Raw genomic sequence first — 18800 nt, forward strand, 5'->3', positions numbered from 1 at the left:
ACCCCAGAAAGTCGCAGCCCTCTTGGCTCATCCTCTGATGCCCTATTCCACTCATTCCATTCTCAGACCCCGCCCCTGCGCTACCACCCGCAACCTCGGCGCAGCTAGAGCCCGGGGTAGGGGCCTCGGAACGCCGGGAATGTTCCTAACCCTTAAGGAGGCTCAACAGTCCTAGATAAACTCGTTCAGGCAAGGAAGACTCAGGCACAAGGTCCGCTTCGGGCCGCGCCGTCGGAGCAGCGGGAGCGGCCCCGCCCGCCCAGCGCGCGGAGCGGCCGAGCGGGGACTACAAGTCCCGGCGTGCCCTGCGCGCGCTCCCCCCTGGGGTTCCGGATGGTGAGCAGCGAAGGTAAGGCGAGCTCGCAGAGGCAGCGGCGGCGGCGGTGGAGACGGAGAGAAGCAGGCAGGCAGGCAGGGCGAGGGCGAGAGACGGAGGGAGGGAGCGAGCGAGGCAGACCAGACAGACAGACAGGCGGGCGGGCGGGCAGAGCGAGCCACCCGCCAGGCTGCGCTCAGCCCCGCTCGCAGCGGAGAGAGCAGAAGGCAAGAGGAGGGAGGGGAGGAGGGAGGAGGGAGGGAGAGAGGGAATCCAGCTACCACCACCCAAAGCCAGCGTCTGCTTTCTGTCCTCATTTCCTTTTCCCACCCAGCTCGGAGAGCAGAGAAAGGCAGAGAGAGCGAGAAATAGAGACAGGCAGACAAACAGACAGACAGACAGAGCGGGAGGGAGGAGGGCGGCGGAGGAGGAGCAGGAGGACTACGCGGGGCGCCTTCCCTCCCAGGTTTGCAATTGGGGGGGTTGGGGGCGGGGGTGTCCAGGGCTGTGAGAGTGTGTGCGCGGCTGGGGGAGCGAGTGGGGAGCAGATAGCGAAGGAGTGATCGTGGTGGGGGGGCGCCGCGGGAGCGGGGGGCCGTGTCCAGCAGAGTTAGCGGCGGAGAATGTGAGCCGAGGCGCGAGCCATGCTGTCAGCGACGGCAGGCGGCTCAGGGCTCCTCTACGACTCCTCTTCCCAGCAGCCGGGCGCCCGCGTCGCTGCCGCTGGCGGAAGATAGACGCCCCCCGAAACCCCTCGCCTGGCTCGGACCCACGGAGCCGGCAGCCCAGCACTCCGGTAAGTAGCGCCTCCTGCCCAGCTCTAGACGCCGCTGGGGACCGGCCGGCCAGGCTCTTTTGTGCAGCGCACTGAGGGGGGGCCCAGCGCCCCCAGTCCGGTCCGCCGGACCCCGTGGCTGCGGTGCCCGCGGTGCGGTCGGTCTTTGTTTCCACCGGGGCCCGCGGCTCGGCTGGGCTCGGCTCGAAGCCTGGCAGGCAGCGCCGGGAAGGGGGAGGGGGAGGTGGACGGGGAGGGGGGGGCGGGGAGGGGGGGTTCTCGGGTTTCCTGGCCGCCCCGCGGCTCCCCCGGCTCGGGGGCGAGGTGCGCGCCCAGCGCTGCCGCGCACCCCCTCCTCCTTCCCCCTCCCTCCGCCTTTGGATTTAAAACTGCAATTTGCTCTCCAGCTTGCTGAGAATGTGGGGGGGTGGGATGTAGGGGGACCGTGGGAGCGGAGAACAAGGCTGGATTTTAGGATAGACGCTGGGAAAAGGGGAGACTGCGGAGGGAGGCGCCCCTCCCCTCCAGCCCCCAAATCCCAAGGTTCCGCTGGCGCTCTGGGAGTTGAGGGGCGGGGACCTAATGACCCAGAGGGGGTGTGGGGCGGAGGAGGGATTTGGGGGCGGCCTGGCCAGAGGGGTTGGGCCGCGTGCCCGGTTACCTGGCGAACAAAGTCGGCTCACTTTTGCATAAATAAATAAATAATAGTCTATCAATACGTTTCCTCTAGGGCTCTGATTGAATCGGCCCCCTCTTCCCCAGGGGGTGGGGTGCTGAGTGACAGCTGTCAGCCCCCTAGGTCGGGAGCTGGGGTGAGCTGCTGAATCTCTGCTTTCTGGCTGAGGGCGCCTTCCCCGGCTGGGTCTGGGTCCCCGGGCAGAGCCAGAGGGGCAGGGGGCTGGCTCTGAGTCTAGGAAATAACCTTGTTTCCTGTTCTACAGGAAAAGGGACAGCAACCCAGAGTTTGGGGGCTGGGGATGAGAACTGATGGGAGCTGGGGGGAGGGTTCCCCAGCAGCCTGACCCCCCAGCCTCCTGCCAGGCAAAGGGGCCAGCTGAGGGAGGAAGGATGTGGGCCTTGCTGGCCGGAGGCGGGAGCTGGGGCTGTCCCTGAGGCGGGCAGCGGGCACAGATCGCACAGAGCAGGAGGAGGGAGAGAAGCGGGGGCGGGAATTCTCTACCGCAGACCCTAGGGGCCAGGGCCAGATGTGGAGGGGTGGGGAGTCTCCCCTCCCTCCCAGCTTGGGGGCCCTGGGGCTGGGCTGGGAGGGGCTGAGCCTGGTGCCCTCGGTTCTGCACCAGTGCCTGACTGGCAGGGCCAGCTGAATTTGGGCCCAGGCGTCACCCTGGGAGGCAGGGCTGGGCTGCACCAGCCTGGTCCCTCAGCACAAGGAGGGACCCTTGGGGGGCCTGTGCCTGTCTGGCTGGGCAGGCGTTTCCCGCTGGACCAGTTGGTGTCAGGCGGGACTTGGCCCCAGCTCCCTGGGCTGAGCTCAGGGTGTGAGGACAAGCTTTGCCTCCGGGTCAGGGTGGCCACATTCTGTCCGCTCTTGCTGTTGCCGCTGGCAGGGAAGGGGCATGAGCCCAGGCCTGGGCAGAGTCCTGCCAGGGGCATTTGGGGGTGTTTCTATTGTTGACTTGTTCCTGTTCAGCGTGGCCCGGTGTGTATGGCTGTGTGAGCCAGGGCTGTAAGTGAAAGATTACCAGTCTGTCCACCCGCCTCCCAGCATGGGAGGAGCAGGCAGGCTCGGCTGTGGTGGTCAGCTCTGGGACCCTCGAGGTAGCGCATGCAGCCACTTGTTATCTCCTTCCTTTGAGCAGACGTGTGTTTATTTTTATAGTAATGGAAAATCAAACTGGATAGTAAGTTGAATTCATTTTCCCCCGTGTCAATAGTTGGAGCAACCCCCAGAGACTGATGAACTTCTGGCCCCAGAGCTGCCACCCTTCAAGGGTGGCAATGACTAGGGAGGGTATGAGCTTTGGGAGTCCGTGGGCATCAACCCAAACCAGTGACTCATCTCCCACTTGGTCTGGCATTGGAGCAGGTGCCCAGGTAGGGCAGACATTACCCCCTCCCCAGGCATCCCCAGGGTGCAGTTTGACCATTCAGTCACCTCCCTGGCCAGTGCCTAAGTTGTGCCTAAGCCCTCAGGGGACATTCCCCTGGTGGGCTTTCTTCCCCGCCTGGGCTCCAGGCCCACGTGCTGATATTTATTTTCTGTACTAAAATCCATTTTTAATGCCGTTACTTTTGAAATAATATAGAGAGAAACAAATGTGATGTGTTTAAGTTGCCCTCTGTGAGTTTTTAATGTGATCTATGGCTGAGGTACTGATGGAAAGAGCGGCTGGGCTTGGAGAAGTCTGTTGTCAGAGGGAAAGAGAGTTTGCTGTTATTATGGTTGTTGGGTTGGGGGGGTCTGGAACAAGGTTGTGGGGTCAGGGAGCCCCCGACACCCCCAGGTAATATGGGTGAGCTGTTTAGTTTCTCGGTTTTAATGTGTGAGGCTTCCAGGATTATATCATATTGTTCCCCAGCCCAACTGATGGGGCCTTTGGTGTGTGGGGGGGCAACACTCCCCCCCCCCCCGTGTGCATAGCTATTGGTAGGAAGAAAACTCTTGCTTGCTAAGTTAAATAGAGGGATACAGTAGGGAGGTTACGGTTGGATTCTGGAAGAAGTTAAGGGGTGGGGGCTCCACCTGATTGTGACTTGGGGGCAGACTCTGGCTGAAGACAGTTAGGGTCTGAAGCATGCCTCTGTTCCCCATTGGACAGGGCTTTCCTTCTAGCAAACCTTGATTTTGGTTATTTCCTCTTCTTGCTCGGTACCAACCCCAGGTCTACTTGTGTGCTTTTGCTTGTGTGCAAGTGTGCTTGTGTGTGTGTGTGCGTGCTCACATGTGTGTGTATGAGAGGGGGGTGGGGGGAGTTTGAGCAAGCTCCATGTCTTCTGCCAGACTCCCAAGACCAGGGGGTGCCATGCCTGTGTACCAGATGCCCTGGCCCTTCTGGTCTGGCTGGGTGAGGTCAAGCAGATGCACTATTATGGGATGGAGCCAAGCTCTGTCTCTGGCGGCTGGGATCTCTTGGGACACAGAGAAGGGGCAAAGCTTAAGTGTGGTGGAGCTGGGGACTGCTGGTTAAAGCTAGGGTGATATGGTTGCTAATGCCAGCAGATGGGCCCCCCCAGGGAGACAGAGTGGGGTGGGGGAGGAGACCCAGACAGCCACATGCTGCTGGAGAGGGAAAGATAGAGGCCATAGCCAATGAAGAGAGTGAGAGAGAAAATAGGCAAGGAATGCCGGGATCTGGCGGCTCTGTGGTGGGCCCCAGGAACCTCAGAGGGCCTAGGCATGTCCCATTTACTGTCTAGATGGAGCCAGACTCAGGCTCTGAGGGCTTCGGGCCATGATTGAGTGCTAGGGTTATTTTTTGGTGGAAAGATAAGCACAAATGTCTCTGGGAAGTGGGGGGGACAGGTGGGGTAAAGAAAAGGGAAGAATCCCACAGGATGGGGGGGTGGTTCCCAGGGGTCTGGACTTTGCTTCCAGTCAGGGCAGCTTTTCCTCTCTGTCCTTCTCAGGTGTCTGGGAACCAAGCTAAGTTCTTGGGACCTGTGGGCGGGGCCTGGGCTCAGTGGAACACTCCACAGGTTGGCAGGTACCCTGTGATAGGAGACACCCATGTTATAAAAGTGGGGGACATTAGCACCCCAAAGGCATGTGTCATCATCCATTGGCATCCCCTCCTTTCCCACTTGACAGAAGGAACCCAAATCTAGAGGGGAGCTACTTGCCCAGGGTCATGGATAACTGTGGCAACCCAGCGGCTGTGTGCTACCTCACTGTAGCTGGAGAAGTAGATCAGCAGCAGGGGGCCTCGTCGACATAGAGGGGGGCTGGAGCCTGGGGAGAAGAGCAAGCAGGCACCCTTGTGGCCAGAGCCCCCTCAGGGGAGGGGGAGGCACTGCTGCCAGGAGAGTGAGGGAGGGAGGGGAAACAGTGAGTCAGGCTTCCAAGAGCTGAGGATGTGAGAGCCAGAGCGTGGAGCGAGAGGGCAGGGAGGGCTGCTCTGAAGGGGGAGAGGGAGAGAGCCCAGCCAGGGGCAAGGAGAGCTGTGGAGGGAGGCTGGCCCCAGCCCAGTGGCACTGCAGGGTGCAGCCAGTATGGACTTTGCCTGAGGTGGGTCAGGAAGGAGCTGAGCATCTCTTTCTCTGATCAGTCTCATTGGCTGTGACCCCAGGGTCCCAAGAGGATGATAGTGTCTTCCCATCCATTCCTCTTGCTCCTCGTTTTCTCTGTCAATTGTGGGACTTGAACTCTGAGCTATTGGAGGAGGGAGTGAGCGCAGCAGCCTGGAAGAATGTTGGGAGGTGCGGTCTGCAGATGTTGTCGGGGTGCTGGGGCACTGTTGGAGCCTGCTGGGAATGCAAGGTAGGCAGCAGATCTCTGGGTGTGTGCCACTGCAGTAAGGTCTAGCATGTGGGCAGTGTCACTAAGATCCTGTGTCTGGATGTGCATATGTTGTGGTTGCTTCCGGTTTGCCAGTGGTGAGCGGTGGATAAGTGGCTTTGTGTCTCTCAGGATGGTCAGTGCCTAGACTGCCCCAGGGTTCACACATGACCCCAACCACCCTCTGCTTGTTTCTGGGGAGATACTGGTGTGACTCCCCCTCACCCCATATCCCTGTGGGTAGACAGGAGGTAGAAATGGCCTCATGGAGCTGACAGGAACTGCCAGTATAGCCCCTAGTGCCTGGAGTTGGGAGGGGTCCCCAGAGACTGCCTGGGAAGGAGGAGGGAAAGAGCCCCTCCTGCCCAGCTGACAGGAAGCCCTGGCTCTCAACCCCTCCTTCCCTTCAGGCCTAGCCTTCCCCTCTCCCAGGATCCCTGTGTCTCTCCCATTGGCTAGGGCATAAGGAAGGTGGGCACTCAGGAGCCCTCTCCTACAGGGCCTGACTTTGGGGAGAATAGTGAAGTTGGGGTAAAGGGAGATCCCTGCTAAGCCATGTCTGAACTCAGCTGCAGATCAAGCCCTGCTCTCAGGCTCCTTTCTGCTCTGGGGTCCTTGGCCTGGAAGCCTAGGGGAGGGGCCGCTTGCTTCTGCAGCTGCCTGGCCCAGATGCGACTGAAGCCAGAAGCTGCAGGTCTCAGCCCCCTCCCATCCTGAGCCAGGAGAGGCCTTTGCTGACCTAGAGGAGGTTGAGAGAGAGAGAGAGTGGGTCCCTTTAGAAGGACTAGCACAGACAGATGGGTGGTAGAACAGACGGACAGGGACACCCACGCACAGACAGACCGAGAGAGACGGACAGATGGACTGGGACAGGGAGAGATGGACAGACAGAGGTGCTGACAGAGAGAGGAGTCAGAAAGATGGAAAGACTGAAGAGACACAGGGTAAGCCAAAAGATGGGGAGAGACTGAGAAACAGGAAGAGATAAAGCAAGGGGGAAACCCGGGAGGTGGGGGGAGAGGAGAGACACACACACTGAGAGACTGACTGACTGACGACTGACTGACTGGAGGCTACAAACCACAAACAGGAATTTGATGAGAATCTGGAAGGTGTTTTCTGCCTCCTCCCTCCCCAAACCCCCAGGCCAGCCAGCCAAGTCCATTCCTTCCACCCCCGGCTCAGTTTCCAGCTGCTAAAAGAGGTCAGAGAGAGAGAGAGAGAGAGAGGGAGAGAGCCAAGCCTTGTAGAGCCCCTTCTTTCCTGCTCTTCTGTTGGGAGGGGGATGGCTGAGAAGGCCGCCTGGCCCCTACTCCAGCATAGAAATGTATGGCTTTCTTATCTCTCAGAAAAGGTTCCTTCGCGCTCGCCACTCACTGGAGGGTTTCTCCTTTGTGTGAATGCACCCCGTGACTCCTACCTGTACACATTTTGTGACTTGGTACTTTACCCTTCCGTCCATTCTGTCTCTTACCATGGAGCAGATAACAGCCTGTGCCTCCTGAGCTAGCCAGGTGGTGACACACAGGCCTATTGTGAGGTCTCACATGTGTTATCACAGACTCAAAACTCTGACACATACAGTGCGAGTCATACCCGAGCAGAGAAGACCCCAACTCTGACCCTGCTGGTGGAGGGTCTACTCAAGGGGTAGAAGCTCTCAGGGAAGACAAGGCAATGGTCTGGGCCCAGAGGTGCTACGGAGGATTGGATATTGGGAAAAGGTGTGTGTGTATACAAACATGAACACGTATGAGTCTGTCATGGAGTATGTGAGAAAGACTGAGTACCTGTGACATGGGGTATGGGTGTGACAGTGTGTGTGTGTGTCTGTCAGAGAAGAGAGAGAGAACTGTTTGGCAGGCATCAATGGGGATGCATGTTTTTGAGATTAGTGTGCGGAAAGAAAAACTGGGGCTATAGCTCAGTGATTGAGCATTTTCCAAACATACACAAGACCTCAGGGTTCAGTCTCTGGTATTACCAGAAGAAGGAAAAAGAAAGAAACCTTGACTTTAGGTTGCCTTGACAAGATGACGTGTGGCTATGCTGGGTTTTACAGAGATGAGTAGCTAGATACAGTGTGTACATATATATATGTTATATGTGTGTGTGTGCATGTATGTATGTATAAAGGTTCAGGGGCCTGAGGATGAGCCACATGTATAAGGGTGCAGTGGTGAACCTTGTACGTGGAAGTGTGTGGGTGTTTGTCTGAACCAGGGGTTGTGCATAGGTGTGTACAGCTGCAGGTACCAGGCTGTGCCTGTTGTCCTGGTTTGGGTGGGTGTTTTTCAAGACCAGAATAGGAACTATCAGCCTAAAACCATGACAAGGGCTACCAGGGGGCTTGCAGCTGGGGACTGACCCATACAGACAGCCCAAGGACAGACATGCCTGCCCCTGTCCTTCTGCTTCTTGCCCGGCGGCAGTGGTTTTCAAAGGAACCTCCATGAGGACGGTTTCTGTGTAGTTCTCCCCACCCCCAGCCAGTGCCTCTTCAAACATAGTGACACCCTTCAGGCAGCTCTCTAGAAGCTTCTGCTTGGACCATCTGAAGGCAGGTGGGTGGGTGGGCTGAGTTCATTGTCGCCCCCCCAGGGACAGAGGAGTTCACTCTCCTCTTGGGCCTAGGCACGAGTGGAGACAGATGGACCTGCCTATCTCAACAATGTGGTCCTAGTACAGGTACCCCACAGCAGAAAGTTTCGGGGGGGGCAGTCCCCAGGTGGACCCCTGAGCAAAGGCTAGGACTCTGCCTTTCATCTTTCTAGAGATCTATCCCCTTCCCCTCACCATACAGCCCCCCAACAGCTCTCCAAGCCCCCAACTCCTCCGGCACCTCAAAAATATACAAGTGTCCCGCATATATGCTTACTGCTTCAACAGCCGCAGATAACTGCTAAACATACCTAAAAACACACAGCCCCAACACTTCTACACACAACCACCCAACACCAACACCTCCTTGACATCCAACTGTCTCACAAGCGCACAGCCAATACACCCCCAAATACAAACACCATGCAGCTAGCCGTGTAAGCTGCAACACCTCCCCAGACACTGGGAGCCTACTTATAATCCTGATACCCTCCTACACATGTGCTTTATAAGCCCGGCATCTCTGATATCAAGGACCCATCCTTGCCCTCCCAGTGTGTGATGTAGTTCTCAGGCCTCTGGCACCTCCCCAGATAGAACCGCCATATCCTAATACGGTAGCTCCTGCCACACTCTCAGACCCACGGCCCCTCTTTAGTCCCGGCACCTCCACATCCAGTCCCGGTTAAAATCACTGTAATCTGTCCAGAAACATCGCTTCCTCTTTTTTCCAAACGCAGTGCAGTCCCAGCACTTAACCAAACCCCAATTTTTATGACTCCCAGACACCCCAACACACACAGCGTCTACCGCATTCCCGAGTGCTTCAGAGCCTTCTCCAACCCCAACACTTCACCAGGTACACCCCAGAACTGCTTACAGTCCTCACACCTTCCCACATGCATAGACTCCACACCCAGCATTTCCCCTCACACAAGCCTGGCAGCCCTGTACCCCCACCTTTTCAAATAAGTCCCCTCCAACACAGACATGCACGCTGCACACACCCGGCCAAGGCTCCTTATTTCCACCTTTTGCCCAAACTCACAGACATACCTCCAAAGGTCCTCATAGCTTCTAATCCCTTCCCCAGCATGCGTGTGCATGCGTTCATACATGTGCATGCGTTCATACATGTGCATGCGTTCACATTCCCCGTGGGTTCCCACATTTCCATAGGCAACCCTGCCTGAGCCCCAGCACCTCCCTAGACTTAGCCTCGCTCCGAGTCTAGGCTCAACCCTGGAAAGGCACAAGGACACTCCTACACCTTTCTCCAAACACACTCAGCTTGTCTGTGACATGCACAGCCTTGCCTAGTCACCGCCCTGACCCATTCGCCCCTTTGAGCTCACATGGAGCTTTTCAGCTTCCCCGGCACCCCATGACACCCTGTCACACACCCCGCCTCAGCCTCATGTCTTCTGCAGCCCTCACTCCCACCAGCCACACATTCCAGCACACCCTCCCCCACTCAGCTCCTAACCCCCAGACAGCCTCGCCTTTTCACACACACGCAGAGCGCTCTGTCTACTGCCCAAGCCTCCTCCACTTCCCGAGCCTTCTCTGCCTGGGGAGCCATCTCCACCCCTCGCTGCCCCGGGCCTTTCATTCCTGGACAGTGAGGCTGGACATCTGGTTCAAAGCTGCCCCCCAGATCCTGCGCTGTGAACACTCTGGCCTAAACTTGGTGGGGGGTGGGGGGTTGAGCCCCTTTTGGGAATAGGCAGAGCCACTTGGCACCTGGTCACCCTGGACTCTCAGCCAAGAACTCTTTGAGTACCTAGCCTTGCCTGCGCTCTGGCATGCATGTTGGGGGTAGGGGAAATTACTCCCATATCTCAACCCTGCCAGGCCCCCCCCATACCTGAGAGGGACAGGGCTTCAGGGCTTTGGGGGAGAGTGCTGGCTTGATGGGCCCCCACAGATCCAGGCTGTGGGGCTTGGCCTCCCTGGGAGTCAGTTCCTTTACTAGATGCATGATTTTAAACGGAATCTCCACCATCTGTTCCACCCCTAATTACAGATGCACAGAATCCGCCTCAGAGGGCAGCATGAGGGGAGTGATTTAGAGCCCGAGCTGCCACTGCCTGCTTTAGGGATGGAGAAACTGGGGGGGGGGTTGTTGGGTATTACAGCACCCCCAACTCACTTCTTTGCTGAGGGTCCCTGGTATCTCTTGCTGAGAGAAGGCTCATTGGGGGCTTCCCTGACCTGCCTCCAAGTCCTAAAAGAGGAAGCAGTTATATTGCTGTGGGAGGGGGGTCCCCAAAACATTGCCTAGGTCCCAGTTTAGCAAGACCTAGGTTGTAGATGACGTTAGGCCCTTAAAAAAAAAATCAGAGGATACCATCTCCTGCCTTTGTGCCCTAGGGAGCCACAAGCACTGGCTTGACCAAGCTGTCTGCCCACCCTGGGGGTAGCAGGGATTAGTGAGATAGGGAAGGGAGTGAGAGCTGAGTTGGAGCAGCTAGGTTCTGGCACACCAGACACGGGCAGGCAGGCACTCCCTAGTGCTACCAGGTGTGTTTGTACATAGTGCTATCCGCCTTGGGACTGCTGGGTATACCTGACCCCAGCTGGACCTGGGGTCTGTGGGCTTGGGTCAGCACCAAGTGGGAGAGGGTCTGAGGGATGTAGGACTTGCACCATGAGGATGGGCCCATCTTTGTCCTTGGGCACAAGGGACCTGGGCCCCGCTTGCTTGGTCGTGGTGTTGCTGGTGGCAGTAGCGCAGCGGCAGTAGGTACACTGCGGTAGACTCCAGAGCATTCCCCGCAGGGAGGAAGGGAGAGAGGTCGGGCTGGGGAATTTTAAAGACCGCTGCAGGCAGGAGGGTCTCAGAACCTTGTGTGGCGTGCAGTCATGCAGAAGTAATCCTATCGCTGCCTGCCTGGAGGAGTGGAGAGGATTGGGGGGGGGGGCTGCATGAGGTTGGGAGGGAGGACAGGCTATTGCCCCTCTGAACCTGCCCCAGCCAGCCCTGAAGGGAATCAGGGTCTCCAAATCCTTTCCTGAGGAAACACCTTGTCTTCATTCCCCCACCATGGCAGGAGCCCCCAGAGGGCCAGTGTCACAGCTGCTGCTCCTCTCTCACCTCAGAGTTTCATAAATAATGCAGCTCAGTGGTGGGAGCCAAACCTGCCCCTAGTCACCTTGGTCACACAGCCTGGCACCTCTAGCTAGCAGTCCTGGAGCTGGGCTCCTCTCCCTTCCGGCCTGCTTCTTTCCTTCTGTGTGAGCCAGAGTCAGAGGCCTAGCCACTCTGGGCTGGGACCTTGGCAGAGGAGTATGGAAGAGCCCAGAAACCCCCATCCTTTTGTCCCACCTCTTCGCTTTCACAGGCTAACTGGCAGCCAGCTCAGCCAATCCAGACTGGAGAAGGATGGCCTGCTCGCCAAAGGCCTCACCTTCTGGCCCCTCCATTTTGCAGATGGAGTAACCGAGTCCAAGGGCGGAAAGGATGGTCAAGGCCAGCCAGCAGATGAACCCCCTCCTTCCTGCCCCATTCTGCTGCCACTCAGGCTCTTCCCAGCCTCAGCTGAGCTGAGAGCAGGGCCTGGGGGGGGGCAGGCGGGGGATGTTTGGGAAAGTGGTTGCGGCTGAGAGGTTGCCATGGCGATACTGCAGGATGCCGAACAGAAGTGGGGGTCCCACAGGGTCTCTGGGGCCCCCAGCTCTACACCTCTGTGGGCTTCCCTTCCCATCTCCTGTCCCCCACCCAGATGCCTGTCAGGCGGCTTCAGTGACAGGCTGGGTAGGTGACAGGTGGTGCAGGTGACGGGCTGGGTGGGTGACAAGCCTGGGTGGGTGACAGGTGGTGCGGGTGTGAGGCAGGCAGGTGACAAGCTGGGTGGTGACGGGGCTCTGCGGATGACAGGCAGGGGGTGTGGTTGGCGAGGGTGCTGTCTTCCTGGCTGGTGGCCTGTTGCAGCCCCCCTACCCTCACGCGTGTGCATACACATAGACACTGGGCTCAGAGCTTGGGGCTAAGATACTAATGAGGCTTATTACGCATGGAGGGGCAGGTGCCCGGGCTCACTAATGAGAGGCTTTTAACGAATAGGGGAGACAGCTGGGGGGCTTCCAGGAAATTTGGCTGGCCCTCCCGGTCTGAGGCTCTGGGGGTCCCAACCTGTCTCAAGGAGGTTAGTTTCATCCTCCAGCCACATCTGGATCCCTCCTTCCTTCACCTCTGGCCACCTGGATTTATGTGACTAGAGTATTAAGCAGTTGGGAGAGCAGTCACTGTGGGTCAGGCTCCGTGCCAAGCCATTCGCCTGCATGAACTCGGCCGGACTTCACAATCCCATGAGGGCTACAACCCCATTTTACAGATGCAAAGTCCGAGACGGAGAGAAGGTATGGGAGTTCACACAGCCTGTTAGTGGTATAGCCTGGACTTTAATTCGGGTCGCTGTAGCTTGTCCTGGCTAATTCTCTCCCAGAGTCTTAGTTTCATTGATACACAAAATGGATATAGGAAGGAGACTAATCCTAGGTTTTTAGCAATGACTTGGGTGACTTCAGTCTCTTTCAGTTAGTTGCCTGGGCCACCTCACCCCTTGTGGCCCAGTTTCTGTTGACTCCCTTGCACTGGAGAGAGGGCAGGGTTTGGTGTTGAAGGGGCTGAGCTGAATGGAGAATACCTGGTCTATCAGAGCCACTTCCTGTAGTGTGTGGTGGGGCCCAGAGAAGAGTGGAAGCCACCCAAGGTCACACGCCCTGATGAGCTGTAGGGCCTCTCTGGATCCCAGGTCTTTGGGTCTGTTGAAAGGGTGGGGCCTGGAGTGGCGAAGGGGCTGGGAGGCATCTCCTCTTGGGCCCCACCCTACAGCCTAGTTTCCTCCCTGGAGGTTTTGAGCCCCCCAGCTCTTAGGAGGGTGCAGGGTTGTTGGCTGACTCTTTAGGGCCATGCCCCCTCCCATCCATCTGAGTCCCTAGTGTCGGTTAAGCCCCTCCCTTTGGTACCCGTTGGGGCGGAAACTCCCTGGCAACAGCTGATGGATGGGTTAGGGCCTTGACATTGGCCTGGGGCCACAGCACAACCCTGGAGGGACCAGGCTGGGACTGGGGGACTTGGAGGGGAATTTGAGGGAGAAGAATGAGGCTCATAAATCTGGGAGTCTCTGGTTCCTCTTCCACCTTAATCTCTTACCAAACCAGCTTTCCTGCTGCTCATCCCATGAAGCTGGGGTTGAGAGACCCTACCTGCCCACTGATGGAGGCTCACTGCTCTGACTTTGCACTCATGGGAAAGAGAGAGGCGCAGCAGCCTTGGTGGGCAAAATGAAGAGGCCTCTGGATGGGTGAGAGGGCCTGTCATGGGTAGAGTAGAGGGCTTCATTCCCTCAGTTTCCCCAGCTGGTGCTGCTCAACTCAGTCCAGAAGGAGAGCTGAGACCAAGAGGATTTCCCAGAGGCAAGTCTTGGCCTGAGAATCCCCCCAGGTCTTGAGAAGAGAAACACTCCTGCAAGGCCCAAGACCTGGAGGTGAGCCTTAGAGCCCAAAGCAGGGTGTGTGCTGAGGTCAGGCTAGGGCGGTGCTTGGTAACTGGCCTGGGAAAGCAGGCTTCAAGGAGGCCAGAGGAAGGGTGGTGGTTTGCCTGGGGGGTGGGGGCTGGGGAGCCATCTTTGGTTGGAAGGCAGGGGGTCTGGCTTTCCCACAGGCCCAGGCAACTGTAGACTGGAGTTCTGGGGCCCTCCCAACTCCCCAGGGAACCCGTTGCTGCTGGGCCTTGGGGACTCAGGCGTCCTGGCGGGTGAGGGCGGGTCTCCAGCAGGCGCCCTGCCAAACCCTGCAGCCTGCTCACCAGGAATCTTGTTGCTGAGAGATGGAAAATCCCGGCTGGGCCTGCAGCTCATCCCTCCCCTCCGGGAGGAGGAGGGGCTCAAAGATTCCTTCCTGCACCCCCCCCATCTGGGGCAGAGCCCTCCTTGGCAGTGGGTGGGGCTGGGGGGCCCAGGACAGGCCTCTAAGGCCCAGTCACATGTCCTGGAGCCCTGCCCAGTCCACAGTGGGCACCAGGGCACTTTGGAGGCCGAATGAGCCTGTTGCAGCAGAGGAGGGATAGAGGTGCCAAGGGCCAGAAGGGGCCTGAGTGGGGGCTGGAGTCTGGCCCTGGCCCCACTGGCTCCCCCAGGGTGGAGGGTGAAGAGCTGGTTCTCTCCTTGGACAGGAAGACGAATGATCCTATTATGGGAGGGTGATTTTATTCCACGTGTCACAGAGTCTGAGATTAACTTGCTCACCAGTCTGTGACAAACCCCTCACACCCAACACACACACAGACACACACGTGCAGAGGTAGAGAGACACACACATCCACAGTGTCACAAACACAGATAAGCATTGCTGTGCTACAATACATAGCAGGGCTCACCCAGAGACAGGCTCACAGCGCACACTCAGGTACACCAAAGCTTTGGACCCAGCAGCTTCAAAATAGCGTGTCCTCCAGAGTAAGGCCACCCGGATCTGCGGATGCAAACAAGCAGTCCGAGAGGTCTCTTGCTTCCACGCCTTAAACATGCAGAGCCAAGGACACATGGTACCCCATAGACACAGATAAACTTAGACACACAAAACCAGACACCGCCACCCAGACAGGCAGAGACCAACAGCCACACTCTCAGACAAAGGCCCTAGCTACATACAGACAAAGACAAGTGCAGACACACAGCTGGCAGGGCTTACACAAGCACAGGCGTGCACACCCGGACATAGACAAAGACAAATAAATGCCCAGAGGTTTTGCTGTGGACAGATGTGGAGGCACATGCACATCTGGGCCTCCTTCTCAGTCTCCCTGCTTGGGAACATAGTAATCTGGCACCTGAGAGACCCTGAGGAATCTTCTGCTCCATGAGCCCCAGCCCTTGGCCCCCACCTCTGGCACCAGGCCTGTAGCAAAGGCCACTCCAGCCACACCCTCAGCAGAGCCCTGACATCTCTTAACTTCTATACTGGTCTTGCTCACAGGATACCATCTTCCCCTGTGAGTCTTATAACAACCCCCCTCCAGTCTCGCCCCCAGTCATGTGGCCCCTGCCTTTGTCTTTCTCGGTCATTCCTCCTTCCAGCAGACACGTACAGCTTCAGTCAGGTACATACAGCGTCCCGTGTGTGTGTGTGTGTGTGTGTGTGTGTGTGCACGCGCGCGCGTGCACAGTTTTCCTCAGACCCACAGCCTTCATGGCTTTCTTGCACAGAGTCGCGCCTCCCCTCCTCGTGTCCTTGCATTTTCACACACAGGCTAATTCACAAATGCAACACACATGCATCCTCACTTCTCACACACGCATGCATGTGCGCACACTTCCTGAGCCTCCCTTCTCTTTCCTTCCTCTGCCTCTCTCAAACACGCCCTCTGCCTGGAGAGGAGCTGTGCTGCAGATCTGGCTCTAGTGGTGCCTGTCCTTGGCCTTCCCAGTCTCAGTCTCTCCTCCACCTCCGGCCCTGCGTACTGTGGCCTTGAATTCTTTTGTCTTCTTTTTCTGTCTAGTCAACAAGTGTGTAAGGAGCACTCATTCCCCTAACGCATATTGCTCAGTATTGCTGGAGCGCTTGTTTAGGGGTGAAGCCCCAGGAAGACTGAAAACAAAGACAAACATAGGTTCTTTTCTCAGTCCCAAATTTTGTGATCGACCTGGCTGTTGCTTCTCTCTTTCTATGAGATTGGAAGGTAAGCCTTGATCTTGGCTATCAGGGGGCATGTATGACGTCATAACAGGAACACTGTGGGAAGAAGGTTCTAGCCAGCGGGGAGAGCATGTACAAAGCCTTAAGGCAATCAAACTTTAATGGGCCGAGAGAAGGTGGTACAGTTCAAAGAGCAGAGGGGAGCTTCCAAGAGGGAGAAGCCAGGCGGTCGAGAATGATTGCCCTGCTCAGGGAGATGAGTTTTGTCCAGTGAGCCCCAGGAGGACACAGGAAGTCTTTTTTCTTGATACAATATTTATTTAACTTTTATTTTTTATGTGCACTGGTGTAAAGGTGTCAGAGCCCCTCGAACTGGAGTTACAGACAATTGTGAGCTGCCATATGGGTGCTGGGAATTGAACCCGGTTCCTTTGGAAAAGCAGCTCAGCAGAGCTGAGCTATCTCTCCAGCCCCAACACAGGAAATCTTTAGCATCAGAATCTGGATTAGATCAGATCATTAGGATGGAAACAAGTAGTTGGAAAAGTTTGGATTGGTTGTTTTGTTTTTGAGATAGGGTCTTACTGCCTGGAACTCACTAGGTAGACCAGGCTAGCCTGGAACTCACAGAGCTCCTCCTGCCTCTGTGTGAGGTACCACACTTGGCCTTGTTTTGAGACAAGGTCTCATCATGCAATTCAGGCTAGCCCCAGAATTCATTGTGTAGCCCAGGAACTTGCTGTCCGAGGTCGAGCATCCCGACTGCTTACAGGAGGCAAGTGTCAGGACCCTGACTGGCCTGTGGAGCTAGGGGTAAACTGGTAGAATCTGGGCAGGCTGAGGTTGGGGGAGGGGCTGCAGGTAGACCCATTCATTATCCGCCATTAGCAGCCAGAGGGCAGGAACTGAGAGGCTGGTGTCCTTCACCCACTGTTGGGTAGACCAGGAGGTGATGGAGCTGTAGCGTGGGGTTATGGGAGAGAAGGGTCAGTGTAGAGCTGGGTTTCACTCAGACTCTATCAGTGTTTGATGATAACATGAAATGTGGCCATTGAGATTCAGCTTCAGGCCCCACCACAGGCTTGCCCTGGCCTCAGTTTCCTCATTTGTGAAATAAGCTGTTATCTTGTGTGGGAGGCATCGTGTGAGGGCTGAGCGAGCCACCTGGAGTGAACATCTTTGGCTTGGGTTCTGGGTCTCAGTTCGGTGGTGCTTTCTTACTGAGTGTACTGAGAAAATGGAATGAGGGGTCTCCAGAGAGGAACTTTAGGCACCCCGAAGAGAGGCCAGAGCCCCGTATAGAAGACAAAGGTCTTTCTAAAATCTGAATCTGAGCCCTACAAGGGACCCAAAAGAGAGGGCCTTTGTCCCTCTCCCGTCCTGCCCTAACTTGGATGGCAGTGGAAATGGGCCACATGCCCAGGAGGACACAGAGTCTAACGTCTGACCTGGGTGGTGTCAGGGCCCTTCCTCCATTGACAGAGGAGCAAGGTTCAGGAATACAGTTCATGGAGTCCTCTGGGGGTAAAGAGCCAGGTGAATGCCTTCGGGCAGGTATGTTCTGTCATGATCTTTAGGATTGCCAGGGGTTGTGGTGTGAGGTGAGTGGTCTGCCACACAGTCCCTCTCAGCTGCCCTGGATCAGGCTGTGAGGGACCTCTTTAAGGATCTCACCTGTGAGGTGGGGCTGGTAGAGAATTAATTTCCTGTGCTATTTTAATTTTGCTGTATTTAATTTGCTGTTTATTTTAATTAATTAACAGAGTTAATCTCTTATTCTAACTTGCTGCCACTAGCCCCACTGCCTTTCAAAGGGGTAGAAGGCCTGGCCAGGAGATGCTCGGTTACTGTGGTAGAAAAGGAACGCTCCGGGGAGTAGGTCCCTCCCTTAGCCTCTCCCATCACAGGGTTTCCCACAGCCCCTGCTGCTTCTCCAAGGGATGCTTGCCCCTTTTCTCTCCAAGATTGGCTTCAGGCCTTTAGCTACGGTGGTTGTGGCCTTGAGAAGCCTGACTTGAGACCCTTGCCTGTTTCAGTGTTATTGGGGTCGTGAGAGGGAACTTGCATCGGGTGGTATTTCAAGGCTGTTAGAGAACTTTTGAGGCAGGAGGATGTCAGTTTTTGCTGACAGCTCTCCGTCCTACTCGGTGCTCGGATGACATGCTCGTTGTGTGGTCAGGCTTCCAAGTTACCAGCATGACAGAACACCTGTGACACATGCGTGGATATGACCTCAGTTATCACTGGTAGGGGACAGGATTACTCCTGGTCAGTATGAAGAAGGCGAGGCCTCTGAGGGGCTTGCCTGAGGTCACACAGCAATTCCGGGAAGCAAGGCCTGGACAGGCAGCCACCCGTTCTGGTGGAAAGGGCTAACAGTTGGAGAACTCGCAGAGATTAGGGTGGGAGGATGAGGCCGGGAAATGGGGTCCACTGGTTTGGGAGGATGTGGGGTTAGGGAGTAGGTCCCTGTCACAGAGCTCCCCCAAGGGTAAGGTTGCTGCCACCGCTCGCTTTCCCTCAGCTCTTCTCTTGCCTGTTTGGATCTGAGGTGCTCTGTGGCCGGCCACAGGAGTCCTTCCTTCCGGGCAGGGTGGCGCATTCCTACTTTCGTTAAGTACTTTTTTTCCTGGTGCTGAGAATTGAACCCAGAGCCTCACGCACACTGGGCACATGCTGTTCCACTGAGCTGCTCCCACACCCGCAACTTAGCAAACACTGAGAATTTTACAAGTAATCGCCATCGCCTCTGTTGTCCTTGTTTTACACACCGCCACCCATGGCCTCTGCTTTACTTCTCTTCCTTTGCTTTTCCAAGATGGGGCGTCTCCATCTGTAGCCCTGGCTGTCCTGGAGCTCAGTCTGTAGACGTGGCTGGCCTTGAACTCACAGAGATCCGCCAGAGTCTAACCTCCCAAGTGCTGGGATAAGAGAGGTACGTGCCACCACCACCTAGCTTTTTCTCTTCTTTTCTAATTTTATGTGCATTGGTATTTTGCCTGCATGTATGT

The 18800-nt window shown here is 56.6% G+C and overlaps 1 protein-coding gene across 9 annotated transcripts in view; it reads left to right on the top strand.

Annotated features, from left to right (window-relative positions):
* The first annotated feature begins 300 nt into the window (after positions 1 to 300).
* Positions 301 to 18800, top strand: part of Ahdc1 (AT-hook DNA binding motif containing 1) — a 64845-nt gene continuing 46345 nt past the window's right edge. Inside the window, exons 1-4 of one of the 9 annotated variants that reach the window (XM_075946365.1) lie at positions 357 to 403; positions 651 to 782; positions 1018 to 1112; positions 18608 to 18724. The gene's annotated coding sequence lies outside the window, so the exon portion shown is untranslated. Of the gene's footprint in view, positions 404 to 457; positions 544 to 566; positions 783 to 1014; positions 1113 to 18607; positions 18725 to 18800 lie in introns of those variants that run through there. The other 8 variants (XM_075946364.1, XM_075946367.1, XM_075946361.1 and 5 more) reach the window with 8 other exon arrangements.

Source organism: Microtus pennsylvanicus, chromosome 13, assembly GCF_037038515.1.
Source record: "Microtus pennsylvanicus isolate mMicPen1 chromosome 13, mMicPen1.hap1, whole genome shotgun sequence".
NCBI classification, from domain to species: Eukaryota; Metazoa; Chordata; class Mammalia; order Rodentia; family Cricetidae; genus Microtus; species Microtus pennsylvanicus.